Genomic DNA, 26,026 nt, shown 5'->3' with positions numbered 1-26,026 from the left:
GCGCCTCCTGGGACAATCAGAGAAGATCTGAAGAAAAATCCCTGGAAGAGGTTTGGTCCCTGCGCTGAGTAAACCCCTCCAGATTAGGGAATGCTTAACCAGTGAGCTGCAAGCCCTGGGCATAATCGGTTGGGAGACTGCCTCAGCCCCAGCCACAAGAACTTTTTCCCCCGGGACAGTGAGGGAAGTTGAGCATCTGACCCCAGGAAAACTGAGGGAGCCTCTGCTGGCAAGGAACACCAGACCCAGTTGTGCTGTGGAGTTGAGGCATGGAAAGGGTGGGGGAAGAGGAGGCGGTGAGAAGGAACCAGGACATACATGTTCTTCATAGAAGAACTTAAAAAAAGACTTTAAAATTAAATGAGATTGAGGAAAAATTTTAAAAAAATCCAAAAAAACAAGAAGGTTATTAAAATTAGGTCAGTCAGAAGAGGAGATCCAGAATCTTAAGGAAGAAAATGATTCCTTGAAAATCAGAATTGGGCAAGGGGAAGCCAGTGAAGTCATGAGACCAAGAAACAATAAAAAAATAAAGAATGAAAAAATAGAGAATGTGAGCTATCTCATAAGAAAAACAACTGATTTGGAGAACAGATCAAGAAGAGAAAACATAAGAGTAAATGGAATACCTGACAGCTATGATCAAAACAAGAATCTTGATACAATAATACAAGAAATAATTGAATATTCCTGAAGCATTAGAACAAGAGGGGAAAGTAAAAATAGAAATGATCCACCAGCTACTTCCCGAAAGAAATTCTACAAAGAAAACCCACAAGAATATTATAGCCAAATTCCCAAACCCCCAGCTAAAGGATAAAATATTACAAGCAACAAGAAAAAAATATTTATATATGATGGTGCCACAATTAGAATCACACAAGACCTAGCACAGGTCTTAGAATACTACATATCAAAGAGCAAAGGAACTGTGCTTCTGGCCAAAAATCCCAAACCCAGAAAAGCTAAGCATAATCCTGAATGAAAAAAATGGATATTTAATTAATTCTCAGACTTTCAGGACTTTGTTAAAAACAAACAAACAAACAAAAGCCCTGACAGTAACAGAATATTTGACATACAAGAGTCAAGAGAAATATAAGATACATACCAAAGACTAAATACAAGGGACTCAGTAAGGACAGACTGTTTACTTTTTATGTATATAAAATGTAAAATGTATGTCTAAGATTGTTATTAGCAGTTGGGTAGTTCATAGTAAAGACTGGGGTAGGTCTGAACATGATATGACTTCAAAAAATAAAACTGTTTAGGAACAGCTAAAAAGAGTAATTATTTTATACAAATAAGGTGCAAGAGGAAAAACCAATATAGAGGAATTAAATGAGGGTGGAGGGCTGGTAGTTCTAGAAACTTACTCTCAAACTTACTTTCATGGGGAATGGGATCAAGAGGGAACAACACATATATATCTAGGACAGTATAAAAGTCTTCTAAATTTAGAAAGAAAAAACACTAAGGGGATAGGGAGGGGTGAGAGGATAAGGGAGGGTTCTTTAGAGGGGAGGGTGAGGGAATAGGTTAAAGAGGGATATAGAAGAGTATTTAGATTAATGGGAATGGGAGGATAAGGGAGGGATTTTTAGAGGGGAGGATGAAGGAATAGGTCAGAGGGGCATAAAAAGGGATGTTTAGATTTACAGGAATGGTAAGATAAGTGAGGGATCTTTGGAGGGGGGGGTAGGTTAAATAATAGGATGGCAAAGTAGCAGGTAGAAGCAAAGTAGAGGAGTCAGGAGAGATAGGAAATAAGAGATATACACAAACCAAAAAACAGATTAGGATTAGAATCTGTTAGGGAAAGTATATGTTTATATATGTATGTGTATATATGTATACATGCATGTATATATCTCCATATAAATATAGCCATACTTAATTGTAGCCTGGGGTGGGGTAGGGGAGATTAAGGGGGGAAAAAGAACAAAGTAAAAAGTGTACAGCAGAGAACAAAAGACAGCCTACAAGGAAGCAAAGGTGGACATCTTTTAATACAATGTGCGGTATTTAATATGTAGGCTTTCTTGATATGGAAATTTATTGCTATATATTTTAATCCTCTCTCATGTTCTGCTGTGCACATGACATGTTTTTTCTTTTATTATTTTGTATTTATGTTTTAGTATTTAAGTTTATAGTGTTTCCTTTTCTTATATATTTAAGTTTTAATATTCAATCTAAAATAAAAAAATAAATGTGTGTTGTTCTCATACTTGGTTAGTGAAAGAACAAAACATAAACATGGAAGAAGACAACAAAGTAAAAACTCCTACATGCAAAGCCTCAAAGAAAAATGTGAACTGGTTTAAGGCTTAAAATGAATTCCTGAAAGAGTACAAACATTTTTTAAATGAAAAAGAGAAGTAGAGGAAAAATTGGGAAACGCATGAGAGTGATGCAAAAAAATTATGAAAAAAAGAGTCAACATCTTGGGAAAGGAGGTGCAAAAAATACTTAAGAAAATGATACATTAAAAAAACAGAATAGGCTAAATGGTAAAAGCAGTTGAAAAATCTATTGAAGAGAACTCCTTTAAAAAACAGAATTGGCCACATGGAAAAAAAAGTATAAACATTCACTCAAGTAAAGAACTCCTTAAAAAGTAGAATTATCCAAATGGAAAAGGCTCCACAAAAGCTCACGGAAGAAAACGATTCCTTAAAAATTAGAATTGGTTAAGTGGAAGCTAATTATTCCATGAGACATCAAGAAACAATAAAACAAAGTCAAAAGAATGAAAAATAGAAGAAAATGTGAAATATTTCATTGCAAAAATAACTGTCCTAGAAAATAGATTGAGGAGAGATCATGTAAGAATTATTTGACTACCTGAAAGCCATTATAAAAAAGGAGCCTAACATCATCTTTTAAGAAATTATGAAGGAAAACTGCCCCATTATCTTATATACAAAGGGTAAAATAGAAATTGAAAGAAGCCACCAATCACTTCCTAAAAGAGATCCCAAAATAAAAATTCCCAGGAATAATGTACCCAAAGTTCAGAGCTCCCAGGTCAAGGAGAAAATATTACAAGCAGACAAAAGCAATTCAAATGTCATGAAGTCACAGTCAGGATAACAACATTTAGCAGCTTTTATATTAGAGGACCAGAAGGCCTACACTATGATGTTCCGGAAGGGAAATGAGCTAGGATTACAACCAAGAATCTTCTACCCAGCAAAACTGAGTGTAATCTTTCTGGGGGAAAATAGATATTTAATGAAATAGAAGACTTTCAAGCATTCCTACTGAAAAGACCAGAACTGAACAGAAAACTAGACTTTCAAATACAAGAATCAAAAGAAGCATAAAAAGGTAAATAGGAAAGAGCAATCATAAAGGATTTAATAAATTTGAACTGGTTACATTCCTACATGAGAAGAAGATACTTGTAACTCTTAAGAACTGATTATTTGGGCAGTTAGAAGGAGTACACATAAACAGCAGACATAGGTATGAGTTGAATATGTTGGGATGATATCTAAAAAAATAAATAAAAGTAAGGGGTGAGAAAGAGGAATGTTCTTAGAGAAGGGGGAAAGGGAGTTTGAATGGGGATAATTATCTCATCTAAAAAGAGGTACAAAAGAGTTTTTCAATGGAGTGGAAGATGGGTGGTTGGAGAGAGGAAACTTGAATCTTGCTGTCCTCAGAATAAGCTCAAACAAGAATAACATACACACTCAGTCATAGAAATCTATATCACCTACAGGAAAGTAGGAAGAGAAAGGGGCAAGGGGTGGGGCATATAGAAGGGAGGGCAGATTAGGGGAGGTGGTAGTCAGAAGCAAAACACTGAAGATGTACAGAGTGAAAGGAGAGATAGAGGGAGAGCAGAATTAACAAGGGTGTGTAATATTAATTAAGATGGGATGTTTTCACTTTTAGAATGCTAAATTAATTAAGTGTATTTGATTGAGTCTTACTAGGTGTTAAACCCCAGGCCCAAACCCTTTTACTACTAGGTGCAAAGCCCCAGGCTGCTTAGCAAACTAGTTTGCTAGTTTGAGGGAGGCAGGAAGCCCTAAGGGGAGTTGCTAAGACCAGAGCCAATAGTAGGCACCTAAGTTCTGCTCACTTAGACATTTGATGACGTCTACAGACTGTATAAAAAGAAACAACAGAGCTGTTTGCTAGAGGCTCTCACTCCTGGAGGAGTGTTGATGTGGAGACTCTGGGCAGCCACTCTAAGAGCTCTCCAGCTTGTCAACCCAGATGTTGATGGTTTCTTGGTAACTATGAATTGTGATCTGGTCGGTTTATATTGTGTATATTTGTAATTTGTTTGTATTTGTTCTGAAGTTCAGGTTGCTGGATTTTTCTCCCGAATGATATCTGTATGTTGGATTAAAGTAAGATTGTTAACCCCTTAACATTACTTTCCTTAGTAAAGCAGATCAAAAGAACCTGTGCTGGCAGCATTCTTGTGGTTGGGCTTGTGTTGGTCTTTCACCCACACAACAGCTGCTAGTCAAATTGTTGCAACAGGGTGTAAAAAAAATGACAGCATGTTTCTTTGGTAAAGGCTTCATTTCTTAAATATACAGAGAATTGAGTCAAACTTATAAAAACAGGAGCCATTTCACCAATTAATAAATGGTCAAAGGATATGAACAGGCAATTTACAAAGTAATCAAAGCTATCATTATATTTTTAAAAACTCTCTGAATCACTATTAATTATAGAAATGCAAATTAAAACAGCCCTGTTGTACCACCCCACACCTATCAGATTGGCTAATATGACGGGAAAGGAAAATGACAGATGTTGGAGGGGATATGGGAAAATTAAGACACTAATGCATTGTTGATGGAGTTATGAACTGATTGAACCATTTTGGAAAGCAATTTGGAACTATGCCCAGAGGATTATAAAACCATTCATATCCTTTGAACCAACAATACCATTGCTAGGTCTGTATCTCAAAGAGATAAAAAATAAAAATTTCAAAAAAGGAAAGGAACCTACATATATACAGATATTTATAACAATTCTTTTAGTTGTGGCAACCAACTTGAAATTGAGACAGCCCATCAACTGGGAAATGGCTAAACAAGCTGTGGTACATGATTATAATGGGATATTATTGTGCTGTAAGAAATGACAAGCAGGATGCTTTCAGAAAAACATGGAAAGACTTACATGAACTGATACAAACTGAAATTAGCAGAAGCAGGAGAACATTTTACACAGTTACAACAATATTGTATAATGCTCAGCTATGAATGACTTAGCTATTCTCAGCAATTAAATGGTCCAAGAGAATTTTGAAGGACTTAGGACGAAAAATGCTATCTATTCATCTCTATAGAAAAAACTGATGAAGTCTGAATGTAGAACAAAGCAAACTTTTTAAAACTTTCTTTAGGTTTCTTGTTTTTTTTTCTTTTTCTTTCACAACATGACTAATATGGAAATATCTTTTGCATGACTGTACATGTACAACCTATACCAAATTGCTATAACCTATACCAATAAGGAGGGAAGGAAAAAATATCAAACTCAAAATTTATATATATATATATAGGTATCTCAAATGGCTGTCTAATCAAGTGTATAAAGTGCATAAAGAGCTGGCCTCTAGTCTTGGAGTTAGGAATCAATCAGCAATCAATTATTAAGTCCCCACAATTCCAGGCACTATGCTAAATACCTGGAATAAAAAGACAAAAATGCAATAGTCCCTGACCTCAAGGAGCCTATATTATGTTGGGTGAAACAACAAAATATAAATAATTGCTTGCAAAATATTTATATGGTAAATGGGAAGGGGAAGATACTAGTAAATGGAGGCTAAGGAAATGTTACATGTAAGAGGAAGATATTGGTTAAAAATCCGCACTTTATACTAGACAAATCATTCGGCCTTTAAGAATAACCAGGCTGCTCACTTATTCACTAAGTTCATAGTATATTGGCAAAAATGATGGATTCAAAGTCAGAGGACTCGTGTTTAAATGCTGGATCTGTTATTTAGTTTCTGTCTTTAAAATGTGAAATTTGGATTAGATGATCTCTAAGATACCATCCAAATCCTATGATCCCATAATTACTCAATATTAAGCAACTATAAATGCAAAGTACTGAGATAACACAAGCAGAGCAACCATACATCCCATTCTCCTTGCTCTCAAAGTAGCGTGATGCATTACAAAACTACTCCCCAAATTAAAGCTAAATATTTTGAAAAGTTGATTTTTATATTTGATTTAGTTACAATTCAAACTGTGCAGAGAGATCACCTGCAGTCCCACAGGAAAGCAATTTTTGGATATGTGGTCTTCAGTCGTGCAGTACTCCCCCAAAATACACTGCATTGAACTTTTTTGTTAATTAACATTAGACGGACTTGTAAGTACATATCCCAGGGAAGGGAAATTATTTTTTTATTCTGTGCCATCCTTCAAGAGGAATATCAATTTCGAAACACCATTAGTTTTTCACTTATGGGATTCAGGATATGAGTATTAAATTTTTCTGGCTATACCTTAAGAGAAGAGGTTACAGTGGACATATTATGAATTTCCTCATGCTACAAATGTTTTCTCCCATTATCTCTCCAGTGTTTCTACAAGGGACTGTGAAGTCAAAAATATTAAGTGCTTGTCAAAGCCCTCCCGGCTTTGATAGCTCTATAAAATTTCATATGCATTTTATAGGTTTCTTAAGGCAGCATAAGTTTGATTTCTGCAAACCTCTAGTCACCCACATCATGCTGAAGGCAAGGTAGAGTCATGGGGGACTGATTCCCCATTTTGTAAATGGCAAAATCAACAGCCTGACATGAATATTGTAGAGCACAGGAGTCAGCAGCAGGTAATAGACATTAATGACTGTTAGCCCTATTCCCTTCCCACCTTGGATGTGTCTGGCCACAAGATACTTTTAAAATCCCAATCATTTTGAACTTCTTATACCTGGAGGCCAGAAGCTTTTATGGGTGTTTAGTGAGGCAGGGCTAGGTGAGAGGATCTTGACCCTGGGGCTGCTATCAAGGGATGACAAGTGGTCCTTTTGACCCATCAATCATGTTACTATTAAAAGGAGCTATGATATTTGAGTCACTGTATGGAGAGTAGAATTGGTTAAACATTTGTCTCTGAGGATTTCAAGTACCACTATAGAGTCCATGACTACTAATTTTAGTCACCCACTCGCAGATGTGTCTGCAGTTTTAAAGTAGCAAAGACCCAAACTCCAAATCTCTTCATTCTAGGTCATCTAAATTTTTTTCAAATAAAACCCTTAAAATGTAAACATCTGCTATTATGAAAATAACACCATCAATCAAATAGACAAATGTTTACACAATTACCTGCTTCACTATATTGTGGATAAAGTGTCCTGGAAAACTTCAAGCAGTTTATAAATATGAATTATTCTTAACACAGACCCATAAGTATTAATAACAGTATACAAGGTCTGTTATATTATCAGTGTAAGGAGCTCCCAATTAAGAATATCTTCTACCAATGCAGATCAGTTATTTCTCTGAAACTTTTAGTCTTTAGAGAGCTGAAAAAATGAGAAGTTTAGCGACTTGTCCAGCATCATGTAGCCAGTATATGTCAGAGAAAAGACTTGAATCCAATCTTCCTGACTGAAAGGCCAGCTGTCTATATGCTAAGCCATGCCACCTCTTAGCTTATTGTTAAATTAAATTAACATAAACAAATTTGGCCTCCTTCCTACAACGTGAATTGCTAAAGTTGTCACCATAGTCACAAAAACCCAGGGTTGTGTTTATTACCTGACTACCAATTCACAGGAAATCAGTAACTTTGGCAATAGATGGTTTTGAGCTATTTTTTTTTTATTTTAAAGGTTTTTCAGAATCTTTATTTGGGGGCTTACTGATTTTCTGGACAAACAAGCCCACCTAGATGAAACAGAAAAGCACCTTGAAGAAGAGACAGGAGAGATAGCATTGCCAGGTATGTCAAACCACAACCATATCCATCAGCTGCTCTTAGACCCCACTAAAGATAGCCCAGGATACTGAACCCCAGAGCTTTAAGAGTACCACTGACCTCCAGTTTAATGATCCTTCTTCCAACTCAGGCCTTATTAACCCAGGCCTATCACTGGGGGGAGAAGTCACTAGGAAAAAAAGGTCCACATTCCTCTCCACCAACAATGCCAAATTCTAACCAACTGATGACATTGATTAGGTAAGCCCAAGGTGCTAGGGAATGGCAACATCACCCTTGAAACCACTGCCCCAGGAAACAAAACCCCATAACTTTTATAGTTAAGGAAACTGAGTCAGACAGAAGTTAAGACAGTTGCCCATTAAGTGTCTGTAGCTGGATTTGAACTTAGGTCTTCCTGAATCCAGACTCAGCACTCTATCCACTGAGCCACCTACCTGCTTCTGCTCAGGTATACAGGAGAAGTTTAATAGGTATGTTATTAATTAAAGTGACTTGGAGGAACCTAGTAATATGGTAACTACAACTTTGCATAGATCTTTGGACTTAGTAGATGGGCCTTGTGACATCTGAGCAATCTAAAATAATACTGAATAGCCAGCAACCTTGGTAAAGAACTTAAGGGAAAATTGAGGAGACAGAAATTAACATTTATTAAAAGACAGTAAAATTATCACCATCCTCCTAACTGTATCATACTTCATCACTAGTATATTCAGATATCGAGTATTGGGTGATCCATGAAAAATGAGCATGGCATGTCACTCCCCAGGCCCTGGTGAGCCATCTGACACTAAAAACAAACCAAACAAATGAAAAATAACAACACCTGAGTCTCCTGCTAAATGGCCACTCTTAAGCTGAATTAGATGGTAGATAAACAATTCCTATAATTCATCAATTTGTTTCAAATCCATATGCAACAGTGTGTGTTTGAATAAAACATATTAGAAAGATAAGTGTTAAAGAAATGTATTTTGAACAATACTTGATAAGGATAATTTTCTTTCTCATAATAGAAATTAAGTAGGCAAGTGGACACGTCTAACTTAAAGGTTTCCCAACTGCCTCACTACCATGACATTCCACCCTTTTATCACACAGATGTGAAATGTTGTGGCTTCATGATGAAAGTTCAAATTCTCATTGACTTTCAACCCAACTCACTAAACATTTAAGTGCCTATTATGTGCAAGGCACAGTATAGTTGCAGGGGACACAAAAACAAAGATAAAAAGTGGTATCTAGTTATACTTCTGGGAGGCGAGATGGTAGAGAATAGCAGAACCAGCAGAAAGATGGGGTGGAGCAGTCTGTTAGAGCCAGAAACTTCGATGATCAGCAAGAAAAGTCTGTCACACTAGGCTAAAAGGGGAGCATGTTTGAGGCTAGGAAGGATCCCAGCGAGCTAGTAAAAAAGCTCCACTTCAGCAAACTAGCAGAAAATCCTGAGCCCCAGGGTGGAGGAGCAGGCAAATGCCAATACCAGGACTCTCCAAGTGCCTTAGCATAGCCAGAGGAACCAGCGGATTTCAGCTCAGAGTGCATTGTACTTGTGTAACACCAGCCTAGAAAGTATCCTCCAGAAAAGGCCTTCCGTGTGCTTCAGCCAAGCCGCCAGCAGGCAAGTATCCTCCAGCAGCAGATCTCAAGAGCTTCATTCCATTACTGTGTGGGTAAGTATCTTCCAGCTGCTGCATCTTCCCACAGTTCAGTGCAGCCCTGGGTGGGAAAGCATCCATCAACTGCCAGAATCCCAGGTACTTCAGTGTAGACCAGGGAAGAAAAAAAAATAAACAAAAAAACTTGGTCTCAGAACTCACTAGGAACCACCACTAAGACCCCAGCTTAACACCATGTAAGATGCCAAACCCCAACAGCCTCCAGCTGCCAGCACCTCAGGCCCCAGCATACAAAGCAGTGACCAGGTACCTGGCCCCCAGCACGAAAAACTTGAGACAGTGCACCCAGTGCTCCAGAGGCAGAGTTCAACTTTAAAAGCCAGGATATTGGCAAACAAGATGAGCAAGAAGAAAAAATGAACACTTACCATAGAGAATTACTATGATGACAGGGAAGATCAAGATACAAACTCAAAAGAGGAAAATAGTGTCACTATACCTACATCCAAAACCTGAAAGTGGAATATGAATTGGTCTCAAGCCCAAAAAGCCTTCTTAGAAGAGCTCAAGAGGGATTTTAAAAGTCAGATAAGGGAGGTAGAAGAAAATTTGGGAAAAGAAATGAGAGGTATGAAAGAGATAGTCAAAAGCTTGGGAAAAGAAGTGCCAAAAGTGACTGAAGAAAATGATTCCTTAAAAATTAGAATTGGGCAAGTGGAAGTTAATGACTCTATGAGGTATCAAGAATTAGTTAAACAAAATGAAAAGAGTGAAAAAATAAAAGAAAATTTAAAATAAACAAATTAACTGGAAAAGAAAGATCCAGGAGAGATAATTCAAGAATTATTGGACTACCTGATCTCCAGGATCAAAAAATGAGACTGGTCAGCATCTTTCAAGAAATTATCAAGGAAAACTGCCCTGAGGTGCTAGAACCGGAAGGTATTTCAATAGTCGATTCAATAGTCATTAAAAGAATCCACAGATCACCTCCTGAAAGAGATCCCAAAATGTAAACTGCGAGGAATATTTTAGCCAAGTCCCAGAATTATCAGGTCAAGGAGAAAATACTACAAGCATCCAGAAAGAAACAATATAAATATCGTGGAACTACAATGAGGATTATGCAGGACTTAGCAGTTTCTACATAAAGGATGGGAGGGCTTGGAAAATGATATTCTGAAAGGCAAAGGAACTTGGATTACAACCAAGAATCAACTACCCAGAAAAACTGAGTATAATCTTTTAGTAGAATAGATGGACATTCAATGAAATATAGGACTTCCAAACATTACTGATTGGGAAAAAAACACAGAGCTCAACAGAAATTTTGATCATCTAAAACAAGAATTAATAGAAGCATAAAAAGGTAAACAGGAAAGAAAAAAAAGTTCTACAATAAGATTAAATTGTTTATTTCCCTACAAGGGAAGATGATACTTGTACCTCTTGAGAACTGTATCTTTATTATGAAATTTAGAAGGGGTATACATAGACAGAGGGAATGTGTATATGTTGACTTTGATGTTATGATAAAAAATAATTAAGGGGTAAATAAAGTATTGTACTGGGAGAAGAGGAAAGGAGGAGCCAGAAAAAGGTAAATTACATCACATGAAGCGGCACAAGGACCCATTACAGTAGAGGGAAAGAAGGGAGGGAGAGAGGCAAGCATAGTTTGAATCTTAATCTCATTTGAATTGGCTCAAAGAGGAAAAGACATATACACTCAGTTGGGCATCAAAAATCTATATTATCCTATAGAATGTAGAAGGGGAAAGGGGAAAGAAAAGGGAGGGAGGCTGATAGAAGGGAGTGCAGATTGAGAGAGGGAGTGGTCTGAAGCAAAAAAAAAACTAGTGAGGAGGAAAAGGGAGAAAGGAGAGAGAAAAGCATAAACAAAGGGGGAAATAGAATGGAGAGAAAAACACAGTTAGTAATCACAATTGTGAACGTGAATGGGATGAACTCTCCCATAAAATGGAAGAGGATAGTATAAGGAATTAAAAACCATAATTCTCCAATATGTTGTTCACAAGGAAAACATTTGAAGCAAAGAGTGAAGGTATAAAAACTGGAGCAGGATATGTGATGCTTCAGCTGAAATTAAAAAAATCCTGATCTCAAAGCAAAGGGAAAAACAGATCTAATTAAAAGAGATAAGGAAGGAAACTACACCATGCTAAAAGGGAGCATAGACAACGAAGTAATACCAATACTAAACCTGTACGCACCAAGTGGTATAGCATCTAAATTCTTACAGCAGAAGTTAAGCAATTTATAAGAAGAAACAGACAGCAAAACTGTACTAGTGGGGGACCTCAAACTTCCCCTCTCTGAACTAGATAAATCTAACCACAAAATAAACAAGAAAGAAGTTAAGAAGGTGAACAGAAATTTGGAAAAGTTAGATATGATAGACCTCTGGAGAAAACTGAATGGAGATAGAAAGGAATATACCCTTTTCTCAGCAGTAAATGGCAATTTATACAAAAATTAACAATCTACTAGAGAATAAGAATCTTACAATCTAATGAAGAAAGGCAGAAATATTAAATGCATCCTTTTCATATCATGATGAAATAAAAATTGCATGTAATAAAAGAGCATGGAAAAATTGATCAAAAATTAATTTGTAACTAAATAATCTAATCCTAAAGAATGAGTGGGTCAAACAACAAATCACAGAAACAATCAATAACTTCATCCAAGAGAGTGCCAATAATGAGACAACATACCAAACCTTATGGGATGGAGCCAAAATAGTTCTTAGGTGAAATTTTATATTTCTCAATGCTTACATGAATAAAATAGAGAAAGAGAAGATCAGCGAATTCAGCATGAATCAAAGATGCTGCAAAAGTAGAAATTTAAAATCTCCAATTAAATACCAAGTTAGAAATGCTGAAAACCAAAGGAGGGATCAATAAAATTAAAATGAAAAACACTATTGAACTAAAAAATAAAGTGAAGAGCTAGTTTTATGAGAAAAAAACAATAAAATTGATAAATCATTGGTTAATTTTATTTAAAAAAGAAGAAAACCAAATTACCAGTATCAAAAATAAAAAGGCTAAATTCACCACCAATGAAGAGGAAATTAAAACAATAATTAGTAACTATTTTGCCCAACTGTACGCCAATAAATCTGACAATCTTAGTGAAATAGATGAATATTTACAAAAATATAAATTACTCAGATTAACAGAAGAAGTTAACCCCGTTTCAGAAAAAGAAACTGAACAAGCCATCAATGAACTCCCGAAGAAGACATGGACTGAACATTTACATAGTGTTCTCAACAGACTGTCATCAGTGAATGTCTTCCTTAATAGGCTGACAGTATAGCAGAGTCCTCCTCAATAGGCTGATCCTTCACCTGGAAGATGGTCATGTACTTGAGAGCTAGTGTGGCTTCAGAAAGGGCTGAGTGATGGTCAATATGGTGTTTCTTGTCCAACAACTCCAGGAGAAATGCCAGGAGCAGAACAGAAGCCTATTCAGAATGTTTGTAGATGTGAACAAGGCCTCAGTTGTGAGGGCTTATGGAAAGGTGTGTCAAAATTTGGTTGCCTGGAGAATTTCATCAGCTTTGTATGACAATTTCACAATGGCATGCTTACCTGGATTCTGGATAATGGACAATGCCCTTGAGCTTTCCCACCAAAGGAGTGAAACAAGGCTGTGTACTTGCTCTCATGCTTTTTGCCAAGATGTTTTCAGCTATGTTATCAAAATGCCTTCAATGAGTATGAACATGGCATCAAGGTCAGCTATTGCACTGATGGTAAATTGTTCAACTTGAAATGACTACAAGCCAAGATCAAAGTGTAGGGAGTGGTGGTGCATGATTTTCTATTTGCAGATAATTGTGCACTCAGCAGCCTCTAAAGTTGAGACGCAACAAAGTATGGATTGATTCTCTACTGCTTGTACTAATTTTGTCCTAGAAATTAACACCAAGAAAACACAGATGCTCCATCAGTCAGCACCATACCTTCCATATGTGGAACCATCAGTTACAGCAAATGGAGTTTTGAATGCTGGGGATAAGTTCACTTACCTTGGCAGTATACTTTCCAGGGATGTACACATTGACAATGAGATTGATGCACATACTGCCATAGCTAGATCAGTGTTTGGGAGGCTCCAAAGGAAAGCGTGGGAGAGAGGATGTATCTGACTACCAAACTTAAGTTCTACAGAACTGCTGTGCTGACCTCATTGCTGCATGCCTGTGAAACCTGGACAGTATACCAGCACTGTGCCAGGAAACTGAATTCCTTCTGTTTGAACTGTCTTAGGAAGATTCTGAAGGTCACCTGGAAGGATAAGATGCCAGACACTGAGGCCATTTCTCAAACTAAACTGCCAAGCATTCAAACTCTACTGAAGAAAATGCAATTCTGATAGGCTAGCCATGTTGTCTGAATGCAAAAAAGACTATTTTATGGAGTAAGCACTCACGTGGTGATCAGAAAAAGCGACACCAGGACATTCTCTAGGTGACTTTGGAATTGGTTGTGTGATGTGTGAGACACTGACACAGGAATTCCCAGCATAGCATGTCTTCCTCAAAAAAGATTCTATACTCTATGAGCAAAGCAGAATTGAAGTAGCTCAAAAGAAACATGAGATGTACAAATTTAGAGAATCCACCCCAAATTTTCACATGGACTATTTTTGCATTAATGTCTCTCTTCCCATATCACCTCCAACATTTGTCATCGTCCTTTTCTATCCTGTTAGCCAATCTAATAGACAAGAAGTAGTACCTCAGAATTATTTAATTTGTATTTCTCCAATCAACAGTGAGTTAGAGCATTTTTAAAAAATTTGGCTTTAGCTTTGATTACTTCATTTTAAAACTGTTCATATCTTTTGATCATTTGCCATTTGGAGAATAGATCTTATTTTTCTAAATTTGACTCGGTTCTCTATATGTTTGAGAAATGGGGCCTTTCTCAGAGAAACTTACTTCAATTTCTTTTCACAGTTACTATTGCTAACTACATTTCCATCCATCCTATTATCCCCACATTTATTCTATCCTCTCTCTCCTTTTACTCTGTGCCTTCTCAAAAGTGTTTTGCTTCTGACTACCCCCTTCCTCAATCTGCCCTTTCTTCTATCATCCCTCCCCCACTTTGTCTTATCCCCTTACCCTCCTTCTTTCCTGTAGGGTAAGATAGATTTCTAAACCCATTTGAGTGTATACGTTATTCCCTCTTTGAGTCAGTTGTGATGACAGTAAAAGTCACTCCTTCACCTTCACCTTCTCCCTCTTCCCCTCCACTGTACATTTTTTTCTTGACTCTTTTATGTCAGATAATTTACCTCATTCCACTTCTCCCTTTCTATTTCTCCCAGGATATCCCTCTCTCACTCCTTAATTTTATTTTTTTAGATATCCTTTATTATTCGAATAATACATGTCCCTTCTGTCTATATATACTTCTATCTTCCCTAATAATGAGAAAGTTCTTATGAGTTAAAAGTATCATCTTCCCATGTAAGAATGTTTAAAAAATTACCCTTATTAATTTCTTATAATTTCCCTTTCCTTTTTACCTTTTTATGCTTCTCTTGAGTCTTGTACTTCAGAATCAAGTTTTCCATTGAGCTCTTGTCTTTTCATCAAGAATGCTTGGAAGTCCTCTATTTCACTGAATATCCAATTTTTCTCTGAAGGATTATACTCAATTTTGCTGGGTAGTTGATTTTGGGACATAATTCTTGCTCCTTCACCCTCCAAAATATCATATTCCAATCCCTCAGATAATTTAATGTAGAAGCTACTAAGTGTTATCTTGTTATCTTGTGTTATCCTGACTGTGAGAACATGATACTTGAACTGTTTCTTTCTTTTTTTAATTTTTTTTAATTTTTAGTTTACAACACATGGTTCTACATAATTTTGAGTTCCAGATTTTCTCCCCTCCCTCCCCAAGATGGCATGGAATCTCATATAACTACCATGTATAACTTTGCATTGAATTAATTTATACACTAGTTAAGTTGTGGAGAAGAATTATGACCAATGAAATGAATCATGAGAAAGAAGAAACAGAACCAAAAAAAAAACCCAAAAACAAAAACAGCATTCTCCATTGTGAGTCCTTTGGAATTGTCTTTGTACCTTGTGTTGCTGAGAAGAGCGAAGTCTGTCAGGGTTGGTCCTCATGGAATCTATATATCTGTGGCTGTGTATAATGTTCTCCTGGCTCTGCTCTGCTCACTCAGCATTATGTTGTGTAGGTTTTTCTAGGTTGTTATGAAGTCCGTATCATCCCCATTTCTTATGGCACAATAGTATTCCATTACCTTCATATACCACAGCTTGTTCAGCCATTCCCCAATTGATGGGCATCCCTTTGATTTCCAATTCTTGGCTACCACAAAAAGAGCTGCTACAAATATTTTTGTACATGTGGGTCCTTTTCCTGCTTGTGTGATTTCTTTGGCATATAACCCTAGAAGTGGTATTGCTGGGTCAAAGGCTATGAACATTTTTATGGCCCTTTGGGCATAGTGCCAAATTACTCTCCAAAATGGCTGGATCATCTCACAACTCCACCAGCAATGTAACAATGTTCCAATTTTCCCACATCCTCTCCAGCATTTATCATTTTCCTGTTTTGTTATTTTAGCCAATCTGACAGGAGAGATGTGGTATCTAAGAGTTGTTTTGATTTGCATTTCTCTAATCAGTAGTGATTTTGTGATCTCCTGATGGTTTGCTGAGGTGAAATCTGTTGCTCGCTTGCTGGGATGCTTACTGTCCTGGGATGTGCTCCTTTTCTCTTACCTGAGTGAGATGGACCTTTCTTCCTTATCTTCTAAATTTCTTGTGCTAAAACAATGCTCCACCTGGTCTTTCCCCTGACTCCACTGTTCCAGGATTTTTCCTAGGGCCCTAGTTGCTTTTTTTTTTCTTCCAGATAGCGATAAGGGAGAGTGACAGTGATTTGCTGAACACTCTACCATTGTGGCTACTGGAAGTCCAATTCTCTTGACTTCTAACTTCCAAACTTCCTATTGATGTCAAGGTCACCACCATCTTTCCAGTAACCTGTGTTCACAACCTTGATATCATTCTTGACTCCTCACTCTTATTAATCCCACATGTCTAATCAGTTTTATCTCTTTCATATATCTCTACTTTACACAACCACCTTCCTAGTTCAGTTTCTCATTATCTCTTACCTGGACTATTGAATAATATTCTAACTTGTCTCTCTCTGCCTCAAGTCTTTCCCCACTCTAATATATCCTCTCCACTCAGCTGCCAAAATGATTTTATTAAATCACAACCTTTACCAAAATGTATCCCTATTATTTATTTTACCTCTGAAATAGGCTCAGAAGGGAAAAAGGAAGGGAAAAGAGATAAGAATTTATATTGCACCTATTATGTACAAGGCCCTGTGCTAAGAACTTGAAAAATATTTTCTCATTTCCTTATTCAGTAAAAAAAAAACATAGAGCTCCTCCAAGATGCCCCCATACAGTAATCAGCATCAGAAATCAGACCATCTATGATATCCCCATTATCTAACTTTGAGTAAATCAGGAAAATCATTCTATTCCTTCTAATTCATTCTCTTCCTTCACTCTTATCCACCTCAACTACTTACTGTATTCCAAGTTCTCAGAGAGAAGGTCTGGAAGCTGCTATAGGAGGAAATATCTTGCTCCCCATCAATCACTTTCCTTGCCCTCAATATGTAAAAAGAGAAAGCTAGAAAGACATCTTTGGAGCTGTTTTATAAGATTAATCTGTGGAGATGCTATACCACCCCCCAAACTGGATGTAGATTTGGAGGATTCACAGTATCCCATTTCCTTATCCAGTTTGTAAAGCATGTTCTTTAATGAATCTCTTGGAGATTTATAAGTCTTATGCTCAGGTTCTCCTCCTCCTCCCTAGTTACCACATAATCATTCATTTGAAGAAACATTTGCCACTAAATGATGGATTAAAATGATTAGAAGGAACTAATCAAATTTCCTCTTCATTTTTTAAATTCCCTGAATTCAAAGAGACCTCGTTTCAGTTATTTAAATGACTGTCTTTAAGTTAGCAACAAAATTTGCAAATTGATTACCAATATTACTTCTACCCATATTTCCCCTTTTCCCTTAATTTCCACTGTTTTCATCGATTCCTAGAGTAGGAAAATAAGAAAAAGACAAAAATGTTTTCTATAGTAAAATTTATTCTTAACTAGTATATGCAATGTAAGTTATTTGAAAGTAGTGGCTATTGATCCCCACAACAACCCTGAGAGATCAGTGCTATTACTATCCACATTGTACAGTTGAAAACTGAGATGAACACATAATTTATATAGCACTTACTATGTGAGAAGCACTGTGCTAAGTACTTCTAAATTGTTAACTCATTTGATTCTCAAAATAACCCTGGGAGGTATGTGCCATCTCCATTTTTCAGATGAGGAAACTGAGGCAAACTTACTCCATGTCACACTTGGAAGGGTCTGAGGCTGGATTTGAATTCAGAACTTCCTAACTCCAGGTCCAGTGCTCTATCCATTGTGCAACCTAGTTGCTATGATATTCAGTGCTGTATCACTGGAGAATTGTGACTGATCTAAGCATTCAAGAGTTCAGTTCAGTGGAAAGCATATTACAATCAGAGTCAAAAGACTTTTGTTTAAATCTTACTTACTAGACACTTACTAGATATGTGGCCAAAACATTTAACTTTTCTGGGTCTTAATTTCCCAGTCTCTAAAATGAGTGGCATGGAGTAGATAGCCTCTAAGGTCCTTCTCAGTTCTAAATGTATGATGCTTTGATACAAAGTAATTCAATGACATGTACAGTTGCTCATAACAAGACAGTGGGGCAACTAAACACTGAAAATGAAATTTTTCTTTGCCTTGGAGATACTGCATATGGGTAAGCATCTGGTTGCTCTATTTTTCCCCTCCTTCCATGTACCTAAAACATTTTACCCCTCCCCCCTTTACATATATATGCATATATATACATACATATATGTATATATACATATACACATGTGTGCTTACAAATATACATATGTGTATACAGACACACACATACACACACACTCTTACATTTTATTTCTCACTGGTCCATTGAATGGAAGTATATCTGTAAATAATCATAATAATAATAAGATAATGACTGGAGATCGTTGGTGGTTAACTCAGAAATTTCTCATGAAACAGCTTTCTGAAAACACTCATTGAAAGGACACATTCTAGATATTCTGTGAGTTCTTAGCACCCTCTGGTGGGCTCTTGTTATTCTCATACTAAGCACCCTTCTTAACCCACATTTACTTAGTGGATTTTTCTATTACAGTGATAGGGAAAAACAAATACTGAACATACTTCCAAGATTTTCTGAATAAAGTTTAACTCAGAAAAATCTTCAAGCTTAAAATTTTGAACTTTCCCACCCCACCAAACTCAAGGCCATAGAAATTTGTCTTAATTTTTAAAATAATGATAATAATTCTGAGGTCGTGTGGTATTTTAGATTGATAGCTGTGGTCCTGAAAGCGGGAAGAGCTGTTTTTAAGTCTCATCTCTGACATGGCTGCGTGACATGAATTTATAGGACTATAAACTTCAGAGAAGAAGCTCACCTTTATTAGTACCAGGAGTACCCTCATATTCTAATAAAATAAGAGGTCTTTTCCTGTCTCCTTAAAAAATTATACTTCAATAGAGTATTAGTCTTAATAATGTACACATACATTTACACACATGATTCACAATTTTGACTCCAAATATGAGAAATGTTTTTCCTCTTTACAAAGAAAATGCTTTGTGTGTGCAGGAAGAGAACTATCCAAATATATTTCAATTGAGATAGGTCTTAAAACAAAGACCAAAAAAGCAAAATAAAACCAAAGACTGGGCTGAAGTTATGAACTGAAGAGATTGACACAGAGAGACAAGGAAGTCTGCCTTACTGGTCTCTAGCCATTCATGCAGAAGATCATATGAATTCCCCCTAAGCATTTACTTATGGAAAGGGCATGTAAAAATTCTACTTCGTGTGCTACATTATGAAGGGTAAGAGAGCAAATTTTGTCAGACCTGGGGCAACATGTGGCCTCATTCTCTTCTGCTTGTCAATGGAGCGTGATAGTTGACAATATTGAGAATGTCATGACAGCTACCTTGACAGGGTCCACATATAAACACACAAAAGAGAGGGAAAAATTGGGAGATAACTTGTTGAATTACACGGTCCAAATAAAGTTCAATGCACAAAAATAAAGGTGAACATATTTCACACCTTTGGGTATTCTTTATATATTATTCAGGCTGTGTAGTACAGTGATAAGGGCTCTGAATTTAGAGGACAAAATGGAGAGACTGGGTCTCACTTGAATTCACAGCAGTGAATGTGAGGCTCTTTGATTGCTTATGAAGGCATTTAACAGATGTAAACAGTTTTGGCCTGGTCTCTTGCATCTGTCCTTTCAGTTACTTTGTTTGTAATTGGACTCCATTGCTTGTGATTCCTGGAGAAATTGCCCTTGGTCCTTTAACCTCTGTATTCATTCTTTTCCTCTCTAGGTGAAGGATGTAGAGCCTCTGAGCTTGTGTTTTGAAAGGTCAGGAGGGAACCTGCCATCCATAAGTTCCAATTTACATTTGTAGCCAGGGCAGTACACTTGGGAACAAGACGTGATTTCTGGGACTCAGCTGAGTCAAGGACTGATCCCATTGTCATGATGCCTTTAGATATATACTTGGTGGGACCAATATGATTTAGAAATTCAGCTAATCGTGAGCCTATCACACCCAGCCACTGAGGTGGTAAAAGGGAAAACAAACATGCAAGGTATTGGGGGAACATATTTGTATTTTGTTCTTGCAGGATCTTCAAAGTAGATATCCCTAGGGCTATAAAAATGTGCATACCCTTTGACCCAGCAATACCACTTCTGGGGCTGTATCCCAAAGAGATCATAGAAGGGGGAAAAGGACTTATACATATAAAAATATTTATAGCAGCTCTTTTTGTGGTGGCAAAGAATTGGAAATCAAGGGGATGCCCATCTATTGGGGAATGGCTAAACAAATGGTGGTGTATGAATGTAATAGAATACTACTGTGCCATAAGAAATGAGGAACAGATGGACTTCATAAGAACCTGGAGAGTCTTATGTGATCTGATGATGAGTGAAGGCAGCAGAACCAGGAGAACATTGTACACACCCACAGACACATTGCTTCTGTGATGACTAACTTTGATAGGCTTGGCTCTTCTCATCAATGCAAGGTTCTAAGCCAGCTCCAAAAGACTCATGATGGATAAAGCTATCCACATCCAGAGAAAGAATTACAGAATATGAATGCAGACTTAAGCAAACTATTTGCTCTCTTTCTTTTTTCGTTTTATTTTATATTATTTTTGGCTTTGTTACATCTTTCTTGTGGTTCATTTCATTGGTTATGACTCTTCTTTATAAACTGATTACTGGGAAAATAAGTTTAATGTGAAGTATATGTAGAACCTATATCAGATTACATGCCATCTTGGGAGGGAAGGGAAGAGGAGAAGGAGGGGGAGAAAATTTGGAGTTCAAAAACTTGTAAAACTGAGTGTTGTAAACTAAAAGCAATTAATTAATAAAAAACAAAAAAGATATTTTTAAAAAACGTAAATATTCCTTTTAAAAAACTAATTGATGTTTTGTGGTTAAATGGAGTTGGGGTTCTAGTCATAGGCACCTACCAGTATGGAGAACATGGCCAGCAGGAGCTTTGGCTGATGGCATTAGGGAAAAAGAGAACTCTAAACTTTTCTGGGTACTCTAGATCCCAATATAGAAGGCCTGACTCAGGGAGAGTGAGCCCAGATGGTACTTATTACATAGTACATCCCCTACCTCATACATAAAAATATACACTGCCTACAGTCATATCCAACAATTATTTACCCAGTCCTTGCTTCAACATCTCTAATTTGTGGTAACTCACCATATCCCAAAGCAGCCCATTCCACCTCTGGTCACAGATTTAATTACAAATTTACATTTACACAAATTTACATACTTGTCATTTCCAATGTCTGCTCACAGACCTTCCTCCAATCCTCAAATAATTAAGTCTCATCCTTATATTTAAGGATAGCTATTATTCCTACCTTTGAAGTTTTCTTCTCTCCCAACTAAACACCACTAGTTTCTCAGCTTCTTTAACCAAGTCTTATATGCAATGGACTCAGGGCTCTACCTGAAAATTTCCAGTTATTTTCAACCTAATACTTCCTAGGAGAAGAGATTTTTCTTTGGATAATTATAATAATAAGAATTATTATTATTAAAAGAGTAAAAAGATTGATCTTTCATTGAGTTATTCCCCAAAATAAAATTGTTCAAAATGAACGAAACAATATTCAAAAAAAGAAATGCAAACACCAACTATCCTTTAAAAACTTGAAATCTTGAATGAAGAAATTCACATTAAAACAGTTCTTAACTATTACATCACAATTATAAAATTGCAAAAATTGTAGTCACAGTATGCTCAATTTAGAGCTGTAAGGGACTTTACAGATTATATACTATGCCTCATTTACTTTACAGTTGAGGATACTGAGGTCTAGAGAGTTTAAGTGCCTTGCCCAGGGTCACACAGCTATCAAGTATCGAAGCAGGATTTGAACCCAGGTCTTCTCAATTGCAGATTTGGTGCTCTAATCCACTACATTACACCATCTTTAAGCTGGGAACAGATAGGAAAAGTAAATCCGGGTAAATCTTACTTCTGACCATATACCCAAGGAAGTTAAACACAGAAGGAAAATGCCTGTGTGTGTGTGTATGTGTGTGTGTGTGTGTGTGAGTGTGTGTGTGAAGTTCACAGAAACTTTATGTTGTAGCAAAGAACTGAAGACAAAGTCAGTGTTGCTCTGGTGGTTAGCTGATAAAATCTTCCATGAGAAAGTTATGGGACACTTCTATAATATAACAGATGATGAATATGAAAACTTCAGAAGAAAAAACGGGAATACTTATATGAAAAGAGATACAGCGAAGTGAGCAGGACAAAGAAGGAAATCAATATACACTGTAATTGCAATTATTCAAACAAAAAGAACAACAAAATCAAGCCAAATGCAGTCCAATTATTAAGACCAATTTTGGTCTCGAATAAAATAATCCTCCAGTGACGAACCATAGTTTTGCATATATTGGTAGATACAATCACTCTGTCAGATGATTTAACTTAAATATTTTTTCTTTATTACAACAGAATGGATGGAGATTAGGAGAAAGGATACATCTAGAAATGACTGTAAATTTATAAATGAAAGGCATCACTAAAATTTTAAAGCATGCTCCAAGGATTTTGAGAAAGAAAACATGCTAATTCATTGCTAAAGGAGCTGTGAATTGGTTTAGCTTTTCTAGAAAAAAGGTTCACAATTAGGTAAGAAAAGTTACTATATACAATAGTGTCCTGTGATACCACTATAAAGTTTATATTCTTAGGACCAATGTCAGAAGGAAAGGGTTCATTTGTACCAGAATATTCATAGTAATTATTGTGGTAGAAAAAATGTTGGAAAAAAATTGTGTCCAACAATTGGAGAAAGACTCTAAATTGTAGTATATTAACATAATATAATATCAATGGTATAAGGAATAACATGTATATAAAGAATTCTGAGAAACACTTCTATTAGTTGACAAAAAGTGGAAGTAAAAGAATAATATATACAAGAACAACATAAATGAAAACAACACTAAACTGATATAAAACCCCTTCACTTCCTCTTCTCTTTTCTCCCATGAATGAGTTCCTTCCAGGGCTTCTATTATGGAAAGGAGATCCAGTATGGCCATCTCTTATTACCATCCCCGCTATGCTGTTGACTCTACCTGACTTGGCCAGTACGTCCAAGAGGGAGCGCCTTTCCCACTTCCCTATTTTATTCATTGTCTTCCCCCATTAGAATGTAACTAAGCTCCTTAAGGACTGGAACTTTCTTTATCCTTGTATTTTTATTCCCAGCACTAAGCACAGTGTCTAGTAAATAGTAAGCTAACAAATGTTGGTAATTTATCTGCAACAAAATTCCAGTCAAATACAGTAGACAATGTTGCCTCTAAATTTATTAAAACACATACCCTGCCTTTCTGTTAAAACAAACTGGGAAATGGAAAGTAGAACATAGCATCTTTTCATCTCTCTTCAAATGTCCTATAGCTCTCCTTCCCCCACCTTCCCAGATCAGAACTTTGCCTCATATTTCACTGAAAAAATTGATACAATTCATCAGTTCTCTCTTCTCCCCTCTTCATCATTTCACATAAGTCATATGTGTTCCACTACAATCTCCTCCTTCACTGGTTTTACATGAAAAAGTGGTCTTTCTCCTTACCAAGGTAAATTCCTGTATTTTAATGTTATCCCATTTCATTCTATCTTCTCCAGCAGATTTCCCCTTTATCATCTCTCCTCTTACCAATCTCTCATTGCTCCCTGTCCACTGGCTACTTTTCTTCTGCCTACATTATGACCCTGTCTCTCCCCTCCGAAGGAAACAAACAACAACAACAAAAAACTCATTTGGTTGATCCATTCCTCCTATTATCCCAAATGCCTCCTTCCTTTCGTAGCTAAGCTCCTGAAAAGGCCATCTACAATAGGTGCTTCCACTTCCTATCTTCTCACTCTCTCCATAACTCTGGAATTTGGCTTCCACTTCCATTATTCAAATGAAACTGCACCCTCCAGAGTCATTAACGATCTCCAAATTGCCAAATTAATGGCCTTTTATTAATCATCATATTTCTTGACCTCTCCTTCAACTTTTGATATTGTCGATCACTCTCTTCTCCTTGACACTCCTTTATTTCTAGGTTTTATGGTAATATTCTTTCCTGTTTCTCCTCCTACATATCTGACTCCTTTTCAGTCTCCTTTAGGGAGTCCTCATCTACACCATGCCTTCTAACAATGGTTTTCCCCCAGGTTCTGTAATGAGCCCTATTCTCACTCTATATTATTTCTCTTGGTGATCTTATCAATTCACATGGTTCAAGATATCGTTTCTGTGCAGAGGACTTATTTGTATCTATTTGTCTAGCTCTACCCTCTTTCCCAACCTCAGTCTAGCATCTCCAGTTATGTATCAGACATTCAAACTGGATGCTCCATAGACATTTTGAACTCAACATGTCCAGAACTGAATTTTCTTTCCCCCCAAAGTCCCAATTTCCTTACTTTCCTACTACTGTTGATGGTTACATTATGCTCCCAGTAACCCAGGCTCAAAACTTAGGTGTCATTCTTGACTCCTCACTCTTGCTCACCCCCTGTCATCTAATCAGTGTCCAAATCCTGTTTTTCTGCCTTTGAAACATCTCTCATATACACTCACTTCTCTCCTTTGAGACTATCACCATACCAGTGCCGGTACTCATCACTTTACACCTCACACCTTTATTGCAATAGCTTTTTGATTAATTTCCATGCCTCTTATCACTTAACACTTAACCTATACTTAGCCATCAAAATGATCTTCCTGAAAAACAGACGGGACCATTTTTCTCCCCTATTCAATAAGCTCCAGTGACTCCTTATTACCTCCATGACCTAATATAAAATCTTGTCTTTAACTTTCAGAGCCCTTCCATAATTTGACCTCTCCCTACCAGTTTCCTTTTGTTTCCTTCATATCTCCTGCAATACAGTGACATTTGCCTCCTATATGTTCCTTAAATAAGATGCTCTATCCCCCAACTTTGAGAGATTTTATTGGCCATCTTTTATGGAAAGAACTCTCTCCCTCCTCATTTCTACCTTTTGGCTTCCTTTAAGTCTCAGCTAGAGTTCCATCTGCTTCATGACGTCTTTCCCAGTCCTAATAAATCTTAATCCCTTTTTTTCATTGATTATCCTCAATTTTCCCCATATATAATTCAGTTGTACATAATTGTTTGCATGTTGACTCCCCATTAGACTGCAAGCTCCCTGACGACAAGGACTGTTTTTTGCCTGTTTCTCTATTTTCAGGACTTAACACAGGAGGACCTGGTACATAGTAGAAGCTTAATAAATGCTAACTGACTGGCTGGCATCTCCAACTTTGAATTTGTTAAACTGAACTCATCAACTTTTTTGTCACTTCACTATTTCTCTTGAGGATACAACAATTATTTCATTTTTTCAGGTTAACAACCTCAGTGTATCGCTCAACTCTTCATTCTCACATACTCCACATGTCTAATAAGTTGTCAAATGTCACTTTTACCTCAAAAGCATCTCTCACATAGGGTTCCTTTTCTTCATTCACGAAGCTGCAACTTCAGCTCAGACTATCTCCACCTCTTACTTGGACTATTGCAATAGCTCTCTATTGGTCTCTCTGCCTCAAGTCTTGTTGTCAAGGTTAAATATTACAACACAGATAAAGTGCTGTGCAAAC

The sequence above is a fragment of the Trichosurus vulpecula genome, chromosome 1 (genome assembly GCF_011100635.1).
Source record: "Trichosurus vulpecula isolate mTriVul1 chromosome 1, mTriVul1.pri, whole genome shotgun sequence".
NCBI classification, from domain to species: domain Eukaryota; kingdom Metazoa; phylum Chordata; class Mammalia; order Diprotodontia; family Phalangeridae; genus Trichosurus; species Trichosurus vulpecula.
This window is presented reverse-complemented; position numbering follows the sequence as displayed.